Source organism: Charadrius vociferus, unplaced genomic scaffold (genome assembly GCF_000708025.1).
Source record: "Charadrius vociferus isolate BGI_N301 unplaced genomic scaffold, ASM70802v2 scaffold65, whole genome shotgun sequence".
NCBI classification, from domain to species: Eukaryota; Metazoa; Chordata; class Aves; order Charadriiformes; family Charadriidae; genus Charadrius; species Charadrius vociferus.
The window spans coordinates 3803679-3813815 of NW_009649293.1; positions in this window are offsets into that span (position 1 = coordinate 3803679).

A 10137-nucleotide genomic window follows, 5' to 3' on the forward strand; every position below is an offset into this window, starting at 1 on the left:
TACAACAGTACTAACAACTTAGTTTCTTCTGTAGAATTCACTTGGAGGTTTTTCTCATCAGTAGTGAAATATTACATTTATCTTTAGATCTCTAAGAATTACATATATGTGTTCTAATAGGAGTAACTGTTCTTCACTTAAAGAAAAAATCATGGTACCTGTGAAACCTTAATGTCTTTATAAAATCTTCCCATTCTCAAACATACTAGGTCTTTATTTGAATAATAGTGTTATCTGCTAGTTTTCTAGCAGCTAAATGACCATTCATTATGTTTTATTATTTTTCTGTATTCAACTTATATCAGAATTGATGTCTCGCAAAAGTAAACTAATCAGAGGAAGTCATATCTTTGTGTTAAGACATTTGAAGTTCTTAATTCACTCAGAATATGTCTTTTGCTGGTTTATGTAACAAAGGGACATTATAGCTAGCAAACATCTGTTAGAGTACTTGTTTCAGTCTCCAAGTAGTCCTTAAATCTATCCCATCTTCTGATGGCATGCACACAAGATAATATTTATTTTTTTTTTTAAATAAGAAAGTGGAGATACTTTGTGGCTTAATATTTGATGACTCAATACCTTTCGCTTACATTTTGGCCAATTAAAACCTGATGTCAACATAGTTTCTAGTGGTGTCAACGTAGTTTCTAGTACCTAAATCTAAGAGCTCACAAGGCTCAAAGCATGGGAAGTGGAATTCAAGTTACAGGGGCCGAGCCTCACAATTATTTTTTTTTTTAAATTTATGATTGTTGTCACTTTAGGAGCTTTGTTACTGTATTTGCAAGCTTGTAAGTGAATATCTGCCTAGATAACACCTCATAGAAAAAGAAATGCTGATTCAATCCCATTCAAGTTATAGGGAAGAGATGATCAGGGAAAAAGTGAGTCAAAAAAGTTCATATTAGAAACTTCTTAGAGAAAAGGGGATGAGTATAAGTCTGTTCATTCTTACACTTGTGCACTGGACAATGAGACAAGTCTTACAATGTTTTGTATCTTTCAATTACATTCAAAGGATAGCTCAGGTCAGATGACAGCTCATGAGGTCTCCAGTCCAACCTCCTGCTCACAGCAGGGCCACTTCTGAGGTCAGACCTTGCTTAGATGGTTGCTTAGGGTTTTGCCCAGCTGAGTCTTGAAAACCTCCAAGAATGGAGATTGCACAGCATCTCTGGGCAGACCGCCGCACTGCTGGGCTGCTGTCACGCAGAAAAAGTGTTTCCTTAGAACCAGCCTGAACATCTCTTTTCCTAATTTATGCTCATTGTCTCTCCAGCCTGCCTGGGTCCCTCTGAATAGCAGCCCCTGCCACGGAGTATACTGACAATCCCCTCCCCCAATAATTATCTGTATTATGGATACATATCATCCCACTCAGAGTGAAGCTGGGTTTATGTTTCCTGTGTACATAATTTTCAGATGTTTCATGTAATATAAGTAAAGAACCTCAGAAATTGTCAAATTTCTTTCTGTTATTATCACCACGTCCTTTCTCTTGAGTGAGACTTTCCCTGTCAATTGTGTTAAGATTTAATTTCTTTTTTCTTCATCCTTAGATTCCTTTAACAGGGTGACAATTTGGAAGTTGGAGAACATATGCAGGAGCCCAGTATGAAAAGAAGTTTTGACTTTCTGAAATGATCAGCTTTCTTCCAGCTCTTTTGGTCCAACCTGTAAGGTTTTCAATGCTCTAATTAGGGCATGACTTCAAATTTCACCTCAATTACTGCTTGGCAACATTTCCTTCTCTCTTGTATATTTACACAAATTATAAAGTCTTAGTTCAACAAAAATCTTTTGTTCCCACCCCCAACCAAGGGAGGGTCATGCTTGCAATTTTTCCTCCATGCTTTAAACTCAAAGGTTAAAATATGATGTTTAAATGGTGACAGAGAAGTCTCAATGAAGAAATTGGGGTCTTTGACCTCAATCTCTGCTGTGTAGAGTGGGAGGGGGAAGAATCATTCTGTGTTTGCCAGCTGAACCACAGTAACCTGCACCTGACAAGTTAACCTATTAAGTTTTGAGCATTTTCAGCTCAGATCAGAAGTATCAAAGTCTGTGTAAATAACACAGTGCAGTAAATTGTCTCTCATTTAAAACTAAAAACAGAAAAACAACTATTTAATTACAAAATTAAGTACACAGACTGTGAGAAATTGTATATAATGTATATTTTTAATAATTTAATGCCCCACTTCCTAGATGAGTCTCACTGTATTTCCACGTTAGATTTGCTTTTATCTTGTATGTGGTGATAGGAGATCAGGCAGGGTAGTGATTGATATTAGAGGAGTAGGCAAGTTTAGAACAAGGTGAGAGGATTAAAATAATTACATGAAAGTCAAGAGTGAAGTAAAAATCTTTTACCTGAAAACCATTTAAAATCCCATTAAAAGTGTGGCAAGGGTTATGCTTTTTTAATATTATTTTTTCAGCAAAAATTAGTCTTTATTGTTTGAAGTATAGATAGTGGAAATACTGAAGTAAATCCATAATCCTAAAACAAGTTGTCTTACCAGTATACTAAAGTATGTATTTCTAGAAAGAAAATTCCATAATCCGTGCCTAATTTTGCAACCTGATTTCATAAATTGTGAATTAGAAAAAGGGGAGGAAGGACAGACATTTATTAATAGCTAGCTTTGCTTCCAAATACAGTGAAATATATTGAAATACATACCGTCATGTCTGTGGTGGGTTGACCCTGGCTGGATGCCATGTGCCCACAAAAGCCACTCTATCACTCCTTCTTCTAAGCTGGACAAGGGAGAGAACATATAACAAAAGGCTCATAGGTCAAGATAAGGACAGGGAGATCACTCAGCAATTACCGTCATGAGCAAAACAGACTTGACTTTAGGAAAAAAAATAATTTAATTTCTTACAATTGAATCAGAGTAGGATAATGAGAAATAAAAACAAACCTTAAAAACACTTTCCTCCCATCCCTCCTTTTTTGCCAGGCTTAACTTCACTCCTGAGTTCTCTACCTCCTCCCCCAGGTGGCACAGGGGAATGGGGAATGGGGCTTGCAGTCAGTTCAACACATGTTGTTCCTGACACTCCTTCATCCTGAGGGGAAGGACTCCTCACGCTCTTCTGCTCCAGCATAGGGTCCCTCCCATGAGAGACAGTCCTCCATGAACTTCTCCAACATGAATCCTTCCCATAGGCTACAGCCCTTCAGGAACAGACTGCTCCAGTGTGAGTCCCCCGCAGGGTCACAAGAGCTGACAGCAAACCTGCTCCAGAGTGGGCTTCTCTCTCTATGCATCCACGGGTCCTGCCAGGAGCCTGCTGCAGCATAGCCTTCCCACAGGGTCACAGCCTTGTTCATGCATCCACCTGCTCCAGCGTGGGGTCTTCCCCAGGCTGCAGCTGGATATCTGCTCCACTGTGGACCTCCATGGGCTGCAGGGGGACAGCCTGCCTCACCATGGTCTTCACCATGGGCTGCAGGGGGATCTCTGTTCTGTTGCCTGGAGTTCCTCCTACCCTTCCTTCTTCACCAGTCTTGATGTCCGCAGGGCTGTTTCACATATCACTCCTCTCTCTGCAGTTGTGCAGTTTTCTTTTTTCCCTTCTTAAATATGTTATCACAGAGGCACTACCACCGTTGCTGGTGGGTTCAACCTCAGCCAGCGGTGGGTTCGTCTTAAGAGGTGGCTGGCATTGTCTCTATAGGGCATAGGGGAAGCTTCTAGCAGCTTCTCACAGAAACCACCCCTGTAACCCCCTGGCTATCAAAACTTTGCCACACAACCCAATACACTGTCTCATGATGTACTTTTTTTTTTTTTTTCCCCAGTAACAATATTAATTTAAAGATTATTATTTTGGCAAATACCTTCAAAGTTTTCTGAATCCTGGGTTTAGACAGATTTCTGTCACAAGTTTTCATGACACCTTTAAAATCAAGTTTTGCTGCCAAATTAGACAAATGATAATTCCTATAGCAAATAAATGACTTATCGGAATTCTGCTGTGCCCCAGGAAGTAAAGGCAAATATATAAAAAGGACAATTACTTAATTTGCTTTCTTTTGTGCAGCTTTTCTCAGTAAGGTAAAAATTAAGCACATACAGTGATACAATAAGAAGTCTCATTTGATCACTAATAAATTGTGCTTCAAGGCTTTCTGTAGCTTCAGCTGAGAGTTTGTATATTTATGGAAGCGCTGTTGTTGGGTTTTGGGTTTGTTTTTTTTTTTTATTTTATTCTAGCATCTCTTAAAAGTTACAGCTGAGGTTTTCTATCCTAGTCTCCTTACAGGGAGTCCAAGCTGCTCCCTTTTTGTTTGTAACAATTCATTCATTTTTCCTGCACAGGTCGGAGGTCAATAAGTGGGACACAATAGTTTATGAGACAAGAAAGAATAGCTGGGACTTGTTGCAGGAGGGCACCTTAAGAAAGTTCTGCTACTGAAGTAACTGGAAGCTTACTACCACAATCAAAAAGTGAGTGCTTTCTGCTGTTGTACATATTTTGATTGTATAAAATAAATTAATATTTTTCATTCTGTTTCCAAATTAAAACTTGTTTGAAGTATCAATATATTAAGAATAATATTCCTCATTCTTATGCCTTAAAAACGCTTTTGTTATTCTGCTTGTTTCCTTTGCTTATATAAAAGAGGTATCTTGCACTTTCAGTGTCTTTATGTTCTCCTGAAAACAGAAATTTTGGAGCTGTCTGCTCAAAAAAAATAATCTAAAACCAATACATGGTATTTTTTTAAATTATTTTCTAGCTTTGAGTATAATTAGCAAGTAATCTGCATGAACACATACTTCATTTGCCACTAAATCTAAAATTAATTAATAATGCAGTCACATATTCTGCAAGGTTATACATGAGACTTGCAAAATGTGGTATCATGGGTTTTATTTAACAAATAAAAACAGAGGGGGGTCACAGTTCAAAGAAAGTCAGACAAATATTAATATGATCAGAATTTGTTTCAATGTACTCTTTTACAAGGAAGGGAGAAGCAGAAAGGACAATGTAAAGTGGAGCAGAATAGAGTTGGAGAACAAAAAAGGCAATTGAAAAAAAAAAAGTACAGGTTTTGAGAGTGAAGAGAAGTGGAGAAAATAAGGTGGAAGAACATGAAAATAGAGGATGAAGAAGATTTATGCTACATATGGGAAAAGTACGTGAGAAGGAGGAAAGGAATTGGTAAACGCAAAAAGAAAAGGGAAAGAGCAAATTGTCTAAAATAGGACTAGAATGATAGAACAGGTGAAGGTAACATTGTTATGTAAGACTATAAAAAATACCAAGAAAAAGAGATCTTTTACTTCTAAACTTTACATTATGTAAAATCACAACTTTTTTCAGTCAAAAATCCATACAATTAAAAAATCCTGTTTGTTGTTGTTTTTTTTTTTTTCTCAACTGACTTTTCCATTTCCCAGCACTCACTTAAGAGTACTGCTATGGTTCACCTAATGAGCATGTTAGTCACTGAGGATAGTAATATGTGTTAGAATGTATCACAATATTCCCTTTCCTTTACCAAAAGACAAAAAGAAAATAATCTATCCTGTATTACAGGCAACAAAATATCATATATAAATCCATAATGTTCCACAAAGACTCATTCAAGATGTAAAATGCAAATTCACAAGTCCACATCCCAGGGCTGATCTGTGGCAGGATTTTGCTTTAGCTCTTCTATTAGAGAATAGACGTAAGAGTACCATTTGGAACTCAGCATCCTAGGGCACTTAGGAGAGATGGATTTGTTTTAATTATTTTCTTCTATTAGCCAACTCTGTCTTTGAAGAGACAGAATTTCTTCAAATTTCAAAAATTAAAAAAAAAAGAAAAAAAAACAAAACAAAACTAAAATCAAATACAGAATTTGGAGAAAAGGGCAAAATCTTAGATGTAGAGTATTACCAATACTATTGTATCATCACTAAGCAGTCTGTGGTCGGACATCTCATTTTGTATTGCAAAACATTTTTTAGAACAATAGTGGTCAATGTTCTCCAATTACTTAAATGCCTATTTATATTCAATACCTTGTACAAAGTCTTGTCACCAATGCAAGATTCTTTGGTGACTTTTCCTGTGCCTTTGTAGGATGAATGATAATTTACGCATATCAGTGAAGGTAGGAGAAGTAAAACAGCTAGACAAAAGCATTGATACTATGAATCACACATATTAACAAAAGAAATGAGTCATTAATTCTCTGCAGACATCTTTTCTTTCACCAGGCACAAGACACTGTTTCAACAACGGATGAACATCGACAGTTCTACAGAGTGACCAGGGCACTGCCTGCATTACATAACGAATTCCCCTAAAGATTGACAGAGAAAATTTGTTCTTCACATGTTCCTTTTTTACAACAGAAGGTCAGGAAAAGGACATTGTTTGGCACCACAAGATTTCCCCAATGAGCAAAGATCTGTGGGTTGTACTCATGTACTAATTGAAGATGCTTAATTAACAATGAGAATGTGGAAAATGGTATCACTACCACTACAAGAGTATTCAAGCTATTTTTGGAGTCAGTGCAAGAAACATTTTGTTAACCGCTTAGAGCGTTGCAATGCATTTACTGGTGTTAGTAATCATTGACAGATTTAGTTGTGATCACCAGCTAAGGATGTACAATGAGAAGTTTTGGGATTTCTTTTTGGGTACATATCATCCTAAGAAGTGATTGTTGATCAAAGTGAAAAAAAGTTTATTATTTCCAAATATACTAAACTTCGCAGTTTACAGAATCCTTTTAGGCCTCAAAATACATAAGTAAAATAAACTACACTGCAGGACTTTGTAAATACACTTGAATTAAATATCAAGTATAGGATATATTGTGTTGTTCTTACATTGAGGAGTGAATTCCTCTTTGTGTAGTGGTTTACCAGTGGGCAGCTTCAATTGAAAAATGAAAGCTCAGAAACAAAGTAGTTTGATAAAGACTCTTACAATCTTCATGTCTGTTGTTGGTACGTAACACAAGAATACCTTTCTGTGATGAAAGTGTTTTAGCAAACTTCTTCCTGAGCTGAAGGACTATTAAAAATGAGTAAAAATTACTACCAGGTTTCCAGCAAAATAAAATACTATTGAATTCTGTTTTAGCTGTCTTTAAGTAAGTAAGTAAGCAAATAAATAAATTTCACTGAGTAAAGAATAGTGCAGCACAGACTAGACATCATGTGTCTATATAACTAAGCGAATAACATGGCTGGACAAACGCACAATCAAATGCATAACAAAAAAATTAAAAATCCACAAGAACTGCTTAAAAGTCAGTCATAATATTTAATAACAAGGCTCTGCTGAATTTAGCTAGGGAACTAAGTGTGGCCTCTAAGAAGCAAGCAAAATCTACTTAAATAAATGCCAAGAGCTTGGTAAAGAAATAGAGGTTCTTAAACCATGTGTGTAGGAAATGAAAATTGGGGATTAAAGTTAGGACTTCAATGACGTGAAAGGATGTTCTATTCAGGAGGTGAAGAAATTAGAGTGAAGTTGGAAAAGCATTTTGAAGACTGAGTGAGAACTAAAAATTTGACTACCTTAAGAACTTCTTAGTGAACTAGATCATAAAGGATTCAATTATAAGGAGAATGAGAAATGCTGTGATTCAAAGTTTTATGTATCTCTACTCAAAACAAGGTAAAAATGTTGCATGAAGAGCCTCTGAATGAATAATTGTTACAAAAAAAAAGAGTGATTCAATCGTTGTCACAGAAAAAAATAATTAAAAAGATGGAAACAATGTAAAAAGACCTTATTAGCAAAGAAGACATGTTCAGAAGCCTCCCTCACCAATAAAAGAATAAATGTAAGACTGAGTGAACAAAAGGTACAGAAGCAGGTAAAAAAACATTTGAGACACACATATAAAAAAATGAGAAAAGAACAAATAGGGCCACGAGGAAAATGGAGTCAAATAAAGGATTTAAAAAACTTAGATTTGCGATAATCTGGATATAATTCAAAGAACCAGAAACAAATAATAATTTACATTCAGGATTCAGAAAGAAACACATAAAAAATGTAAAACTCATTGTAAGTATTTTACATAAATCTGTCCAACTGAGGACAGGGAGGTGGGGCGTAATTGTACTAAGTTTATAAAGTGAGAAAAGTTTTGCCTCAGTCTTCACTGGCAAGGACTGCAGCCGCACTGCCCATGACACAGAATGCAAAGGCAAGGATTGGGAAAGTGAAGAACTGCCCACTGTAGGTGAGGATCAAGTGCGAGACCATCTGAGGAACCTGAAAGTGCACAAGTCCATGGGACCTGATGAGATACATCCACGGGTCCTGAGGGAACTGGCAGATGAAGTCTCTAAACCACTGGCCATCATATTTGAGAAGTCGTGGCGGTCTGGCGAGGTCCTTGCAGACTGGAAAAGGGCAAACATAATCCCTTTTTTCAAAAATGGAAAGAAGGAAGACCTGGGGAACTACAGGCCAATCAGTCTCACCTCTGTGCCTGGAAAGATCATGGAGCAGATCCCCCTGGAAACTGCTGAGGCACACAGATAACAAAGAGGTGATTGGTGACAGCCAGCATGGCTTCACCAAGGGCAAGACATGCCTGACAAATTTGGTGGCCTTCTATGAAGGGGTTACAGCGGCAGTGGACAAGGGAAGATCAACTCATGTCATCTAACTGGATTTGTGCAAAGCGTTTGACACCGTCCCACACGGTATCCTGGTCTCTAAATTGAAGAGACATGGATTCAAAAAATGGACCCCTCGGTGGATAAAGAACTGGCTTGACGGTCGCACTCAAAGAGTTGTGGTCAACAGTTCGATGTCCCAGTGGAGACCAATGATGAGTGGCATTCCTCAGGGGTCGGTACTGGGACCTGTACTGTTGAACATCTTTGTCGCGGACATGGACAGCGGGGTCAAGTGCACCCTCAGCAAGTTTGCCGAACAAGGCCAACTGCAAGGTCCTACGTCTGGGTCGGGGCAATCCCAAGCACAAATACAGGCTCAGTGCGGAATAGCTAGAGTGCAGCCCTGAGGAGAAGGACCTGGGTGTGCTGATTGACCAGAAGCTCAACATGAGCCAGCAATGTGCAATCGCAGCCCAGAAGGCCAACCGGATCCTGGGCTGCATCAAAAGAAGTGTGGCCAGCAGGTCAAGGGAGGTGATTCTGCCCCTCTACTCCACTCTTGTGAGACCCCACGTGGAGTACTGCATCCAGCTGTGGAGTCCTCAACATAAGAAGGACATGGACCTGCTGGAACGTGTCCAGAGGAGAGCCACGAGGATGATCCGAGGGCTGGAGCACCTCTCCTATGAGGAGAGGCTGAGAGAGTTGGGGCTGTTCAGCCTGGAGAAGAGAAGGCTCCGGGGAGATCTTATTGCGGCCTTCCAGTACCTAAAGGGGGCCTACAGGAGAGCTGGGGAAGGACTTTTCACTAGGGCATGTAGTGACAGGACGAGGGGGATGGATATAAACTGGAAGAGGGCAGGTTTAGATTAAACATTAGGAAGAAGTTTTTCACTTTGAGGGCTGTAAGGCACTGGAACAGGTTGCCTAGAGAGGTTGTTGAGGCCCCATCCCTGGAGGTGTTCAAGGCCAGGCTGGATGTGGCCTTGGGCAACCTGGTCTAGTGGAAGATGTCCCTGCCCATGGCAGGGAGGTTGGAACTTGAAGATCTTCAAGGTCCTTTCCAACCTAAACCATTCTAGAATTCTATGATTAATCCTATGTAAAACTTTAGAAAGAATTTTGAAGAATAAACCAATTAAAGGCACAGATGTAAATGGAAAGTAGAATAAAATGCAGTATGTGTTTATCAAAGAGACAGTGCTAGATTAGCCTAACAAGTTTTCTCTGATAAAACAATTAGATTTTCAGCTAAGAACTCCAACAGTACTCACTTACCTGTACTTAAAGTCTGCCGTAGTGGCACAAAACATGCGACAGATCTCAAAAAATATATAAGGTCAAGAGGTAACATTAAGAAGGAAAGCTACAGGTTGCTATAAAATCATTGAGAAACTTTCTTGCTTAATATATTTTATTTATAACTATGATACAAATAAATAGAATGAGTAGAAGAAATTTGCTCAGGAGACAACCACAAGAGTTTTTTGGTTTTTTTGTTTTGTTTTTTTTTTGTCCAGTGCAG